Source organism: Athene noctua, chromosome 3 (genome assembly GCF_965140245.1).
Source record: "Athene noctua chromosome 3, bAthNoc1.hap1.1, whole genome shotgun sequence".
NCBI classification, from domain to species: Eukaryota; Metazoa; Chordata; class Aves; order Strigiformes; family Strigidae; genus Athene; species Athene noctua.
In genome coordinates, this window is record NC_134039.1 from 24,917,402 (window position 1) to 24,931,342 (window position 13,941).

At 38.1% G+C, this 13,941-nt stretch overlaps 1 protein-coding gene across 7 annotated transcripts in view; it reads right to left on the bottom strand.

Moving 5' to 3' along the window:
- Positions 1-13,941, bottom strand: part of KRAS (KRAS proto-oncogene, GTPase) — a 39,915-nt gene that overhangs the window by 15,067 nt on the left and 10,907 nt on the right. The gene's annotated exons all lie outside the window — the stretch shown is intronic.

A 13,941-nucleotide genomic window follows, 5' to 3' on the forward strand; every position in this document is an offset into this window, starting at 1 on the left:
AATCAATTCCATGTTCCAATGATAAATACTTGAGAAATCATTTATTCAACTTACGCAGTTAAAGACATGTGGAACACACTACCTATGGTGCTGTATCATGTACAGGCACTTAAAATCTCCACGGCTCTGGTAGTTAAGCCACGGGCACAAAAGCTAATGTTTCTTCACACTGAGTGGTTTTTAATTTTTTTCCCCCCGGGGGTAATTATAGCTGACAAAAATTAACTCTGGTTGATAGAGACCAGCATATCTAGAGTACAATGTTTTATTGTATACTTTGTAACAACCTAGTGAGGTGAAAGTTTACTGCCTAGCTTTCACATTGTCCAAATTCCATTTAAGTACCCATCCTGTCAGTCAGCTTTTCCATTTAATAGTTTCATTAAATCATTAAGATAAAAAATGATCTCGATGCTTCACTGCCTAACTCCTTACATTACCTTTTAGATAGATCAGAAACAGTTGTATAATTTAATGTATCACAGTAGCCAACTGCGCAACTGTAAAACTGGGTGTAGAAATTTAAAAGGTCTACAACTGGCAGACACCTTCCTACCTCTTGTCAGCTATAGAGTTTGCCTTCAAGCTGCCAATAAAAATTAACAGTCTCTCTTTACTGTCTATGCCTACTTCAGTAAAAAAACCTGAAAGTGAACTCTGAAAAAAGCCCAACAAAAAGCCCCAAATCACCAAATTCATTACTGCTTCAGTCAAACACCAAGTGGTGATGAAACTTAATATGCAAAGTCCAAACAACACTGAGGTGTTAAATAGCCTCACTTATAAAACAATGCTCCCAGTATAATGTAAATTTATTTAAAACCTTCACATTCGTAAAACATTTACAAATAACTGATGTTCAGTCAAAGTCTTTGGCAGCCTATCTCCTAAGAGCACACTTTTGCAAGGTCTTATACAAAATACCCTTGCAAATAACTTATTCTACATTTTAAAATATCATTAATCAATATAAAATTGATGTAGTGTGCCTAATGGAAGAGTAGCCTTAGTTCTGGAAGAGGTCATGTCTACCATGAATCTTTTGAGATTTAGAAATGCTTGGTATTATTTTACAGAGAGCTAGTGTATTTTGCTTATACCTTCAGCATTAATGCACAAAGTGAGTATTTAGCAGCAATGGAAAACGATCTAGAAGTAGTGATGACTCAAAACGTGTGTACTGCAGTTCTCATCTCAGCCAGCCAGCCTGGAGAACAGTATTAAGAATCACAACAGACAGAATAGTTTTATTCTTACAAACCAAGAATGGTCTAAGAAAAAAATCTCTTTTTTTCAAGACTTCACATTTCCTTACAAAACTACCACATATCATTAATGTGTTAGAAAAACACTCACTATGAGGACAGTTGTTGGCTTTCAGTGGTCTCTTCAAATAAGATATGGTAAACAAAAATTGCAATTTAAGTCTTCAAAAGAGCAACCCCTCCCTCAATAAACTGGTTTTAAAATAAATAAAGAGAAAATAACTTGTACAAAATCATATCCAGAGACTATTGCGGACCTTTAAGCATGACTTCACAATTAAGGCTGAAATCTTTATTCTACCGAGTAAGCTGATGATCTTTTAAATACAGTGGTGTTGCAGAATATTAGGGAATTGACTTAGATTTTGTCCTTATATTTACACCTTTGTAGATCAAGCCTTTAAAATTATCAATTAGGTATTTAGTAGTTTGATTTGCTCGAGGGTAGGGAGGCTCTGTAGAGAGACCTGGACAGGCTGGAGCCATGGGCTTAGGCCAACTGCTGGGGGCTGCACTTGGGCCACAACCCCCAGCAGCGCTACAGGCTTGCGGAGGAGTGGCTGGAGAGCTGCCAGTCAGAGAGGGACCTGGGGGTATTGATTGACAGCCCGCTGAACAGGAGCCAGCAGTGTGCCCAGTGGACAAGAAGGCCAATGGCATCCTGGCTTGTATCAGGATTAGTGTGGCCAGCAGGGACAGGGAAGGGATCTTGCCCCTGTACTTGGCGCTGGTGAGGCTGCACCTTGACTACTGTGTTCAGTTTTGGGCCCCTCACTATAAAAAGGACATAGAGTTACTCGAACATGTCCAGAGAAGGGCTACAAAGCTGGTGCAGGGTCTGGAACACATGTCCTATGAGGAGCGGCTGAGGGAACTGGGATTGTTTAGTCTGGAGAAGAGGAGGCTGAGGGGAGACCTTATCACCCTCTACAGCTACCTGAAAGGAAGCTGCAGAGAGCTGGGTTTGAGCCTCTTTAGCCTAGTAGAAAGCAACAGGAGAGGGAATGGCCTCAAGTTGCGCCAGGGAAAGTTCAGACTAGATATTAGGAAGCATTTCTTTACAGAAGGGGTTGTTAGGTGTTGGAATGGGCTGCCCAGGGAGGTGGTGGAGTCCCCATCCCTGGAGGTGTTCAAGAGTAGGGTCGATTTAGAGCTTAAGGATATGCTGTAGGTGGGAACTGTGCTAGGCGAATGGTTGGACTAGATGATCACCAGGGTCCTTTCCAACCGAGATGATTCTGTGATTCTGCCACAATTCCTCTTACATTCAGGCATGGCATGCAAAACTACATTTAGAGTATTTGTGAATTAGAACTGGAGAACTCAAGCCAAACTGAGGTCTTTTACTCTTCAGTCTATGGATTGTATTTTAAATGTAAGTAATGGTTACTCTGTTTAGAGAAGGTCCCTAAAGGCATCAATATTACAAGATCAAAGGCAGACAACCTTTCTAGTCACTTCTTTCAGTAAGAAGGGACTACATGCAGCTGACCTTCCTCCCTCTAACAGCAGAGTTATTGTGTGCAAGCTTTTTAGAAAGTGTAAGATGTACTGAATGAGTACTTTAAATCCAGGCTCAGGCTTAGAAACTCAAAGTTCCCTGTGCATGCTTGGAACTACACCACAACTGCCTTAATAAAGGTGTACTGGTGGAGCTTGCTTCTCACACTTGTTTTTCCAAAGGGCAACTACAAAAGGCAAAGGGTACAGAAAAGTCAGAACCGTTCCCACAGAAACAGCCTGCTCCTGGCTACAACTTTTCTTTGGAGCACCACGTGGTCCCATCACCACAGAGCAGACTGCATATGTAGTTGCAGGGTTACAAGCACATGTGAGACTTGGCAGCTAATCTGGCTACCAATAAGAAACACTAAATTCATAAGGAATTGGGAATTCCTTAATACCTCAGCCCCAAAACCCTTAATCAAGTTTTAAATTGCAGAAAAGTATTTTTTATTATTTTTAATATACTATATACACATATGTATCAGTCACAAGTAAATTATTTCCATACGTCTGCAGTACTCTGTGCAAAAGTCAAATTACAGCTTTAATCAAGAATCTAGAAAATTTTGAATTATAAAAGTTCTAGATTTGAATTAAAACTTTTTCACTACTAACCCAGCTCAAGCTGAATTACATTATCTAGATGTCTAATCTATGCCCTAGAGAAACTTTTTGTTACCGTATGCTTTTTATGTAAAATTTGAATGCTTTGAAAATGGTCTTTTGATTTTACATTATGTTTTAGAAATTTGTTCTTGCTAGTTGGAAATTACAAACAGAGCAAAAGATGTTATGTACTTTGTGCTTTAGTGTGTAACAGCCAAAAGGAATAAGCCTCTCGGAAAGAATCAGCAGTTAATGGTAATCTGGGTAGTCAAAGTTTTCAGTTACCTTGTACAAGATCAATATAAACAAGAAAGCATCCCATAGGCAGCAAGAAGATAAAACTGAGTATTCCAAGAGGTAGCAAAACACTCTGAACCACTGTTGCATTTAAGGTAATGAATTAATTTGGTAAGAGATGAATCCCCTTGCATTCTAGCTGGTCCTCAGAGATCAGAGGGGCTAGGGGAGGCTGGACTTCTCTCTTAATAGGTAGGTCAATTATGGCCGTAACTAGGCCTGACACCAGATGCACGAACAGCTCGTATGCTGCAGGTCTGGCTGCATTCAGGAGAAGCAGTCAGGTTCATGAATAGTTCGGTTTATTCTTATGCAACATCTACAGATTCTTTGAGAGTGCCTACGATAAATGCACAAACTGCAGGTTGGCTATATAGCACGACACACAAAAAATGATTGCAATCACACACACTTAACTCCAGGAACTCACTTGGCATAGTCAAGGGCCTGAATCTTATTAAAAGGTATCCCTTCCTAGGGACCCCGGGGGTGGGGGGGGGGGGGGGGGGTGGGCAGCAAGGAGCACAAACCCCTCGATCCATCCCTCAGATTTGGTATCAGATAAATAGTACCCGAGGGAAGATACTCTAAGAATGTATATGTGAGTGGGCAGGACTGTGGTCAAACCATTGTTTCTTGAGTAACAACACAGCACATTCCTTGGTGCAAGGTGTGCACTGGTTTTATGGGAAAGAGGAAGAAAGAGAGATAAGGTCTGCAGAGTACTGCAAAACAGTCCTTAAGAGAACGGGAAGAGCAGGAGATAAATCTGCATGGTCGTGTCAAATGTTCCTTGAGAAAAAAGTGGAAGAATGGGACCACATGGCCTCCACCGCATTTCACATTCCTCCTTGGTGCCACGGCAACACAAATCACTGGATCTCCATCCCATCCTGTGTTTGTTCTGGGCACCACGTGATAAGGAAACATGTGTTATGCAGGTTTTTTGCTGTTTTGCTTTTCCCACATTTTCAACAACCATCAAATTTGATTATCCACAGACAGAAAAGGACAATAAATACTATCATTGCAAACTGTGTAACAATGAATATTTTTCAAGTCTAAAATCCCAGTTGAAAGATTCACATCATTAGGTGCTGTTTTCCTCAGCTATCTATTATTTTAGTCTGATGCATAGTACCCATCATCTTACTGAATGGAAAATAATACAAGCCAGACTGTTTTAAATGTCAGATTTCTTATTCCACTAGAATTACTATTGAGCTACAGCTATAAATAATTTTGGAATATACCTTCTCCAGCTTAACCTCTGAAATACACTGCTGAAATGACTACCAATACTATATAGAATTCACTTTAGTATAAAAACAAATGTTTCCTCCCCTGAGCAGACTCTTGAAGTTCAAGTCTTATATCCATCTCTATTTCTAAATAGGGTATGGGAAAAAAACAAAACAAAACCAAAAACCCAATATCCATTCTTCACAAAAGAGATTTCCCCCATCTGTGAAAAAAAAACAAACCAAACCCAACAAACAACACAGACAAGTACCCAAAAACATACCGCTCTTGGATATAGGCAGAAATTAAATAGGAAGCTGGTAGAAAGCAAGCATATGTTCACTGAACTATCAAAAAGAACCTTAAAATCTCAAAAGATGCAAAGTAATGAAACCACAATTCCCACCATCCTGTTGTCCTTCTCCCAAAGAAGTCCACAGAAAGGAAAAGCAGACAGAATTCAGGATCTTTAAAGTCCCAGTATACAAAACAGAAATTCTACTTTGATACATGGATACATTAGTAAGAGCAAGAAACAGTAAAGTGGGTTTTCAGGAGGTTTCAGGAAGTAGACTTAAACAATTTAATTCACATTGCTCTCACCAAAAGTAATCTTGCCAAGCTTCTGTTAGTTGTTTTTTGATAACTAGGAAAGAGTAACACACGGTATTTTAATAGTATCAATTTTACTGATACTTGGACACAAGACTGGGGAGCTTCTTAACTGAATCCTCCACTTCCCTGCAAATGAAACCTTTGATACGAACAAAGTGTACCTTTTTTAAGGAAACATCTAAAGAATTATCTCAGAGCAGTCATTCATCACTGAGAATATAATACACCTGAGCAGATCTAGATGATACGAAACACAATTTCTACTCCCTGCCCCAGAAGGAGAAATATTAGGCTGTTTGGAAATTAATTTCCATTTTGTAATGTGATTTTCATTGTATATGTTTCAGGAATAGTCCCTTCTCGACTGTTATATATTTTTGAAAAGCTCATGTTATGAACTTTCACGCTGTATAACTAAATTATAATATAAACTGCGTTTTTGACAAATTTTGGAGGTTTGAAGTTCAGATGTCAAAACAACAATTTCAACGGATCTACTTCTACAAGTTCAAACTTGGACGTAATGCAGTGCAAGCTGCTCGAAACATCAATGAGGTATATGGCCAGGGAAGTGTTAATGAACGGACAGTGCGACTTTGGTTCCAAAAATTTTGACATGGCGATTTCGACCTTGAAGATCAAGAAGGTCGTGGACGTCCTTCTGCTATTGATGACGATGAATTGAAGGCTTTGGTGAAAGCAGATACAGGCACAACTGTTCGAGAACTTGCAAAAGAACTCGTGGTAAGCATATCAACTGTTTCTGAGCATCTGAAGAAGACTGGAAAGTCGAAGAAGCTCGATAAATGGGTGCCACATGAATTGAATGAGAATCACAGAAATTGCTGTTTTGAAGTGTTGTCATCGCTTCTTTTTCGCAACCAGAACGACCTGTTTTTCTCGACTGTATTGTGACGTGCGACGAGGAATGGATGCTCTATGATAACTGGTGACGATCGGCTCAGCGGTTGGACCGCGATGAAGCTCTGCAGCACTCCCCAAAGCCCAATCTGCACCAAAAGAAGGGCATGCTGACTGTCTGGTGGTCTGCTGCTGGTTTAATCCATCACAGCTTCCTGAATCTGGGTAAAACGATCACAGCGGAGAAGTACGTCCAATAAATCGATGAAATGCACCAGAAACTTTAACAGCTGCGCCTAGCACTGGTCAACAGAAAGGGTTCAATCCTCCACGATAACGTGTGGCCACACGTTGCACTTTCGACGCTGCAACAGTTGAACGAGCTGGGCTATGAAACTCTGCCTCATCCACCATACTCGCCAGACCTCTCGCCCACCGACTATCACTTCTTCAAGCATCTCGACAGCTTCCTGTGCGGGAGACGCTTCAGAAACCAAGGGGAGGCCGAAACTGCCTTTGATGACTTCATCGCCTCCAGAAGTCCAGAATTTTATCCAACCGGAATAAATATACTTGTTTCTCATTGGCAAAAATGTGTTGATTCTAATGGTTTTTGTTTTGATTAATAAATTTTATTCTGAGCTGAGATACGCCACTTCAAACACACAAGTTGAAATTGGCAATTAATTTCCAAACAGCCCACTAAAACTCCCTTACTGAAGGGAATATTCCTACAGTTGTGACAGTGTCTTCAGGATACAAGTTAAATTCCACTGCCTCTCTGCAAGATGTTCTCAAGTGTGAAAAAACACCCCGAAAAGACAATAGTTCTTCTTTTACACAATGGGAAATTCCAGGTCATCCTCCTGCTGGACAAGTATGTGAGGAGTAACAACCCCCCCCTCTGCACTGGTACAATAAGAAGTAAAGAACTAATGGGATAGTAATATATGCAAGGAGCTATTCTGATGTTCAAAAATCACTGGAAGTGATTTATTCACACTGCTTCCTTATCACTTTTTTATTCCCTCTCCTCTTCCTTTTCTTACAGTGGAATATATGGATAAGAAATTATTTTGTGAGAATTTGGGTATTGGGTTTTTGGTGCTTTTTTTTTGTTGTTCTTGTTTCCCACCCCCTTCCAGTTTTACTTCACTGTTACTTCTCCCCCCACCGCATGTAAAAGCTCTCCAAAAAGTGAAACCTTAGCATTTTGTCCAAATCTGGATCACCCATGGCATTACGATTGACAAAAAAAGCCCCTAACTAATGTATTTCTGAAAGTATTTTAGAGTTTTTTTTTTAACTGGGGGAAAACAAGGGGAAAATGACATAGCATAAGGAAAGGCCTGTGACTTAAGAAATCCTGTACGCCAGCTGCTAACTAAATGCTGCTTTGCTGGATTAAGAACGTGCTAATAAGGGCTATAAATATGATGATCCTCTCAGTTCATCAACCTGAAGATCCAATCAATATTCACTGCAACAGTATCCGCAATCTATCTGTAATAAAGTTTTTTTCCTCTTAACTTCTCCGCACTCACAACTAGGTCTCCGTTTCACAAATGGAAAACTCAATATGCAGTAAACACTTCTTGTTAATCTATTTATCAAAAACCCATTAAAAAAGCAAATCCATAGTACTTGGGTGTTTGCTAAGATTATTATTCAGGACTACTATACTGAATTCTGATTGGCTTTATATCGTAAATTATGTCACTGATTAAAATGTCTGATTAGCAAGATGCTGTCAATCATTTTTATTTGGCAAGTGATTTGTAAAACTTACCCTGTTACATTACAAGGCATTTTTTAATTTTCACGCACCCTGGAGTCTTTTCTTCTTTGCTGATTTTTTTCACTCTGTACTGTCGAATCTCTCGCACCAATGTATAAAAAGCATCCTCCACTCTCTGCATTGTAAAACACAACTCCTTAAAAACTGCTTCATTAGCAATCGTGACATATTGGGCACCCATAGCAGGGGAAAAACACCACAACAAAACCACTGAAATGATGAGCTTTACTTGAGAGAGATATGTGGATCTCCCTTTATATATTTAAAATGCTGGGCTTGCACATTTGCTGCTTGATAAATACTTGTTAATGCAAGCAAGAGACACACCAGTTATTAACAATTATTTTGAATATCTATACTTAAAGCCCTTTTTTTTTCCTGAACAAGGTAACACTCTGACAAAAAGTATGATTTTCTTCCACTGCACACCATGCTGAAAATAACACCACTCGTGTTACTGAATCTTTTCACACATTTTTGTGGGCATGGATACATTTGGCAGGCACAAAACCTTATTAGATTGTGTGTGAAATGAAATACAGTTAACCGCGCCTATTTTCACACACAGCCAGAGTGAGAACCTGTTACTGTAAGCTCATTTATGTTCTGTTATTTATGCAAGAAGGTGTACTTCCTTTGCAGAAATTTGGGGAACAAACCAACAAAGTATACAAAAAGTCTAAACAGGTAATTTCCTAAGAGGTTAAAAAGAAATAAAATCTTCCAAGAATACTAAATTTTGGGTAATATGGTCTCTCAAGCTACTTACTTTACAGAGCAAGTACTATGCTATTAGACTTAGGAAATGGGGTATTTGAGTCATGGCAAAGCTTTTAAGCAGCACCTTAAGTATATTTCAGAGTAACTTTCAAAAGTAATTACTAATTGTTATTACAGAAGTTACTCTTCGATGCAGAAAAAGCAACAAGTTCATTATTATGATTGGTTTACAAGAACCTTCAGACACACCTCATCTGTTCTCCTTGGGCCAGACCCAGGCAACTGCCAGGGTCCTGTAATAACCACTGAAGTGCATACAGCCTGTGAAGTGCTGCTGCTCAGATCTTACTCTGGTTGAGGAGAGCTCTTCAAGTATTCCAAGGCTGACACAGAGCTACATGAATTTTGCATGAATTGTGCTGTAAGTTATCACATATGACTCATTCTTAACACACTGCTACTCATCTGAGGGTTCTGCTGATCTACAGCCACTTGAATTTAAGGATTAGATTTATTTATTGGCTTGTATTTTTCTGCTATATACAATATGCCCTATTATAATGTAGTATTGATGAGGTGACAAGTCTTAGATTCCAGATCTGAGTTTTCAAAATGTTAAGTAAGCCATTAAAAAAAAAAAGAAAAAAAACCCAAGTAAAGCTCATACTTTCACATTTTTCTGTAAGTTCACTCCTGAAGAGGAAATGGTAAACACTGATCAGCTGCTATGTGCCAAAGAACAGACTGCGCAAGAATCAACATTTGTGCAACTCTGTTTTGCAGTAGAAATACATAATTTGATTATGGAGCTTTCATATGAATAATCAGATATCAATTCTTCAGTCAACACTTATTGCCAACTTTCCCATCACCAATACGAGCTGTAATTTGCTTTAGGAATGCAGAGAGAGGTAGAGACACAGAGTAAGAAAAGAAACTGCTACTACTGCCACCACCAAGAACAGTCTTACAAATCCTGTTGAAAAATTATTCTGAAATAAAATCTGTAGAGATACATTAGCTAATTTCAATAGTACAAGGTGACATTTTAAAGAGCCAGGTGCCAGTCTTATAAACTTTAAGAAGTCATTTTAATACCAATTTCTTTTAAGAGTCTTCAGTGTTTTTTTCCTTAAAGAAGCATGGACCGTGTGTTTCAAATATGATTAACCAGTCCTTTTAGCTGTCAGAACTGGAAGCAAAAATATCCTTTGACAGGTATTAAAAGCTTCAAAATCTAAACAGCCCAAAGAACTCATAAACTTGAGGCAAAGTTTTCAAGATGCTTTTGACTCCTAGAAGACAGCCAAACATTAAATTTAAAATATGACTATGTGCACAGAAAGTCTATTTCAAATACAGACCAAAGTACAAACAGGAATCTTTGTATGTTCCACCTCTGTAAATAGTGCTTAAAGGAAATTAATGAAAATTAGCCTTGACACCTCAAACTTGTTCTATGCCCACCTTTATACACTTTATCTGAGTTGGTCTCCTAAAACCAACTGTTAGACAAATGAAATTGTTCATGAGGACACAAGCAAAAAGAACGCTACTCACTTGCATAAAAGCACTCCCAACATAAAACTTCACAGTGGTCAAGTCAGCCCAGCCAATGTTATCTTATGATGATTAAATACCAGACATAGTAAATTAATATTAAATACTGCACAAAATCATGATTAAAGTGACAAAGCTAATCACTCCAAAGTTAAGAAGTGTCAGAATTACAGCTGTCTGTTCTACCTGAATTTCACCTATTGTGCACATATATCCTTTTTTTGCTGCATCTGTTTAATCTTTACGTTAGGTAAATAACAAACCTGTTTCCTCAGCATCCTGGAGTCATTCAGCACACAAGCTGGATGCCAGCATTTGTTTCAACATTATCCAAACTTTTTCTTTTAGGCCCTGTTCTTGACAAGGACTAAGCTTTTTTGGAAAAGTTTTACCTTAGAACAAATAAGTGATATGAAAAAACTCAAAAAAAACTCAACCCACACTGAAGTCTGACAAAGTTATAACTAACTGAAAATAAAGTTATAAAACAGAACCTGTACACATGAACTACATTTAAAATGGCTTGGAGTAAAACACATACAATATCATTGAACAGGTATGACAAATCCCTAGAACTGGCAAGTTTGTCCAAGCAAACTAAGTTATTATAGTTATTCGTGAATCTTAACTGAAATGTAGGAATGAAGTTCTGTAAATACTGCACTGATTACTTCATCAGACCAGGCACACATTCTCAACTTTTGTCACAAGTTTGGAGCCTAACCTGTTCTTCATGAGACAGCTGAAATAACTATAATGCTTTTTTAACAGCATCCTTGTTATTTAGGTCAACTTCTTCACTGACACTTCGAAAGTGTGTTTAAGTATATATTCTCAGCAACGAGACCTAATGCTTTGGGGAATCCTTTACTATGCTTACAATAATGCCCATATATATACTTTTTCTTTGAATTAAATACTAGCAGGACAGTTAAAATGTTCCAAGGAAGACAAAAACCTACCATCAAACCAGATTTGGCGTACCCCCTTAGAGGTTTTTCTTGTGTAACTGACAGGCAAATGAAAGCCCAGTGATACAGCCCTGATGGGGATAAATCAGGTTTGCCTCTCATCTCTCATTGATAAATACTGGAAGCAATATGCTCATGTGGACAGGGAAGAGCTTGAGTTTAATGCTCGTCTCAAACAGAGAAAAGCAAAGACAGCTATCAAAAACTTAAGAAGTTCATACCCTTTGCACAAGGATAGTGAAAGGATGAGTGTAAGTGATGCAACATGCCTTACAAAGCCACCAGTATTGACACATTTATGTTTAGAAATAGGACTATCGCTTTTTTCATAAGTTACGTTATTTTCATTTCAGTGGTCTAATTTTAAAAAATTAGTAACCTGAAGCTTTATACCCAAGTTGCAGGGTCCACTAAGTGAACATTTCACTGGTGAACTCAATGATTTGTATGAAAATTCACACAGAGATCTGGCTTATAGTAAGGGGTTTTTTTTGCAGTAAGTTACAGTTTACATCTTTATTGCCAGTCACAACCAAATAAAAATAAACACACTAACTTTTAGAATAACTTATTTCTTCATTTCAGTGTTTTTCTTCTTCCTATTTTTGACCTTGTCTATGAATTTTTGAAAATCTTAAAAACTGACTTAGTTGGAACTGAACTATCATTCTGCAGAAGCATATAATGTCATAATTTTGAAGTGTCTTGGCAGTCAAAACAGACTACATGGGCAACTCCTTTCCATTTCCATCTCCCCTGTTTCCTTCCCCAGAAACCTTTCTGATTCTCTGAGTTCCAGCAGAAGCGGGGCACAGGCAAGGGCTGAAGCAACATGTCAGGGCATTATTTCTGGCATTTCAGTGTGGTAGGAGGTGTGTACAAGAAAGGAAAAGAAGGTTCCTACTACTAAATATTCATGTCGGACTTTCTACAGACTCCAGAAGTTACCAGACCACTAAATACATCATCTGTTCATACTTGGAAGTTCTGCACGTAACCAGAGAGGACCAGATTTGTTTGTTTATAGCCACGGACTGAATTCTGCCCAATAAAAATCTAGTTCATGGGCCACATGCAGCTCTCAAAATGGTTTGAATCCCCTAATTAAAAATGTTACTTTGGAAGAAGGTATATATACATATATGCATATGCTTTTTATATATGACAGTGTGACTGAAATATCATGTCAATGCATATGTATGCACATATATATATACAAACACATACACAAATATTTAGATTATCTTGTTTTAATTAAAGATCAGGTTCTTCTTCTAATTCCTTTTTGTGTTAACAAAATATTTTTGAGAAGACATCATCTTATGAAGGAGTTTCATAACACAACATGTTATGACCAGCACTGCTAAACAATAAGCAGTCATACCTTGGGGGTTCCAATTTTTTAAAAAGCCAACATTCTCAAAACAGCCTATTGGGTATCTTTATTTTAAAATCCACAAGACACCTTTAGGGACTCCTTATCTGTAGAGGGTGTAAAGCTCAGCTTTGATAAACAAAAGCCAGTCAGATCCCTTCTGTAACATTTCAGTTGGCACCTCCAGAAATATAAAGTCACAGATAAAAGCAGCTAAATTACAGAATGACAGTTCATATGACTGATCCATTGTCCTCTGAAACAAGTACAAACCCCCGGCAGACCTCTTAAAAGTCTAAAAGATAAAAAAGCAGATATTACTTATTGTAAACAAAGATTGTGAAACTGGAGCGGTGGTTTTTGAGCATGTTATTTTGTCCTGGCTAGGCATGGCAGGGCTGCTTGTAGGAGTAAACTGCAGGTGGGATGAGAAAAAGAAATCTTTGAAAATCCACTATTATATCAACAAACTTTTATTAAAAAGTGGTTATGCAAAAGGAGTATTTCTTCAAAGACTGACACTATTTTATAAACAGGCTGAACAAAGTAAAATCTAGATGTTAGTACAGAACTTCACTATTTCAAGCCTCAAACATAATTTCAGAGTTCTTTTTTATCCTAACATCTCAGTGTCAGCCACTAATACAGGACCTTCCAAACAAGAACACTGTAATTAATAATTAAGTCCACTTATATGCCACATTCTTCAGAACACTCTTGTGGCCTAATTTATTCTCATCCATTAAAGCTGTGTAGCTCTGTTTTTTTAATCCTACCTAATAGAGACTTTATTGTCAAAAGTTAGCATTCCTTTGATTCTTCTGTAAAGTTTTACTAATTTGTCTAGGTTTCAACTTGTCAGAAATTTGGGAGGGTGTAGCAAATTTGCACTAATAAAATTTTTATTTCTTATATGCAAAAGTAACTTCCATATTGCCTGTGAGAAAATGCTGACAAGTGATGCAGCTGACTATATTTAGCAGTTACTCAAATTGCAGTATTTTGCTCTTATTTGCCTCCTTCTGCTACACCTAATTCCTGATTCATAATCTGCACGTGATAGTTCCGATTATGTAGGGAGTACAAGTAAATCAGCCACTCAGGACTGATCCAATCTCTACTCAT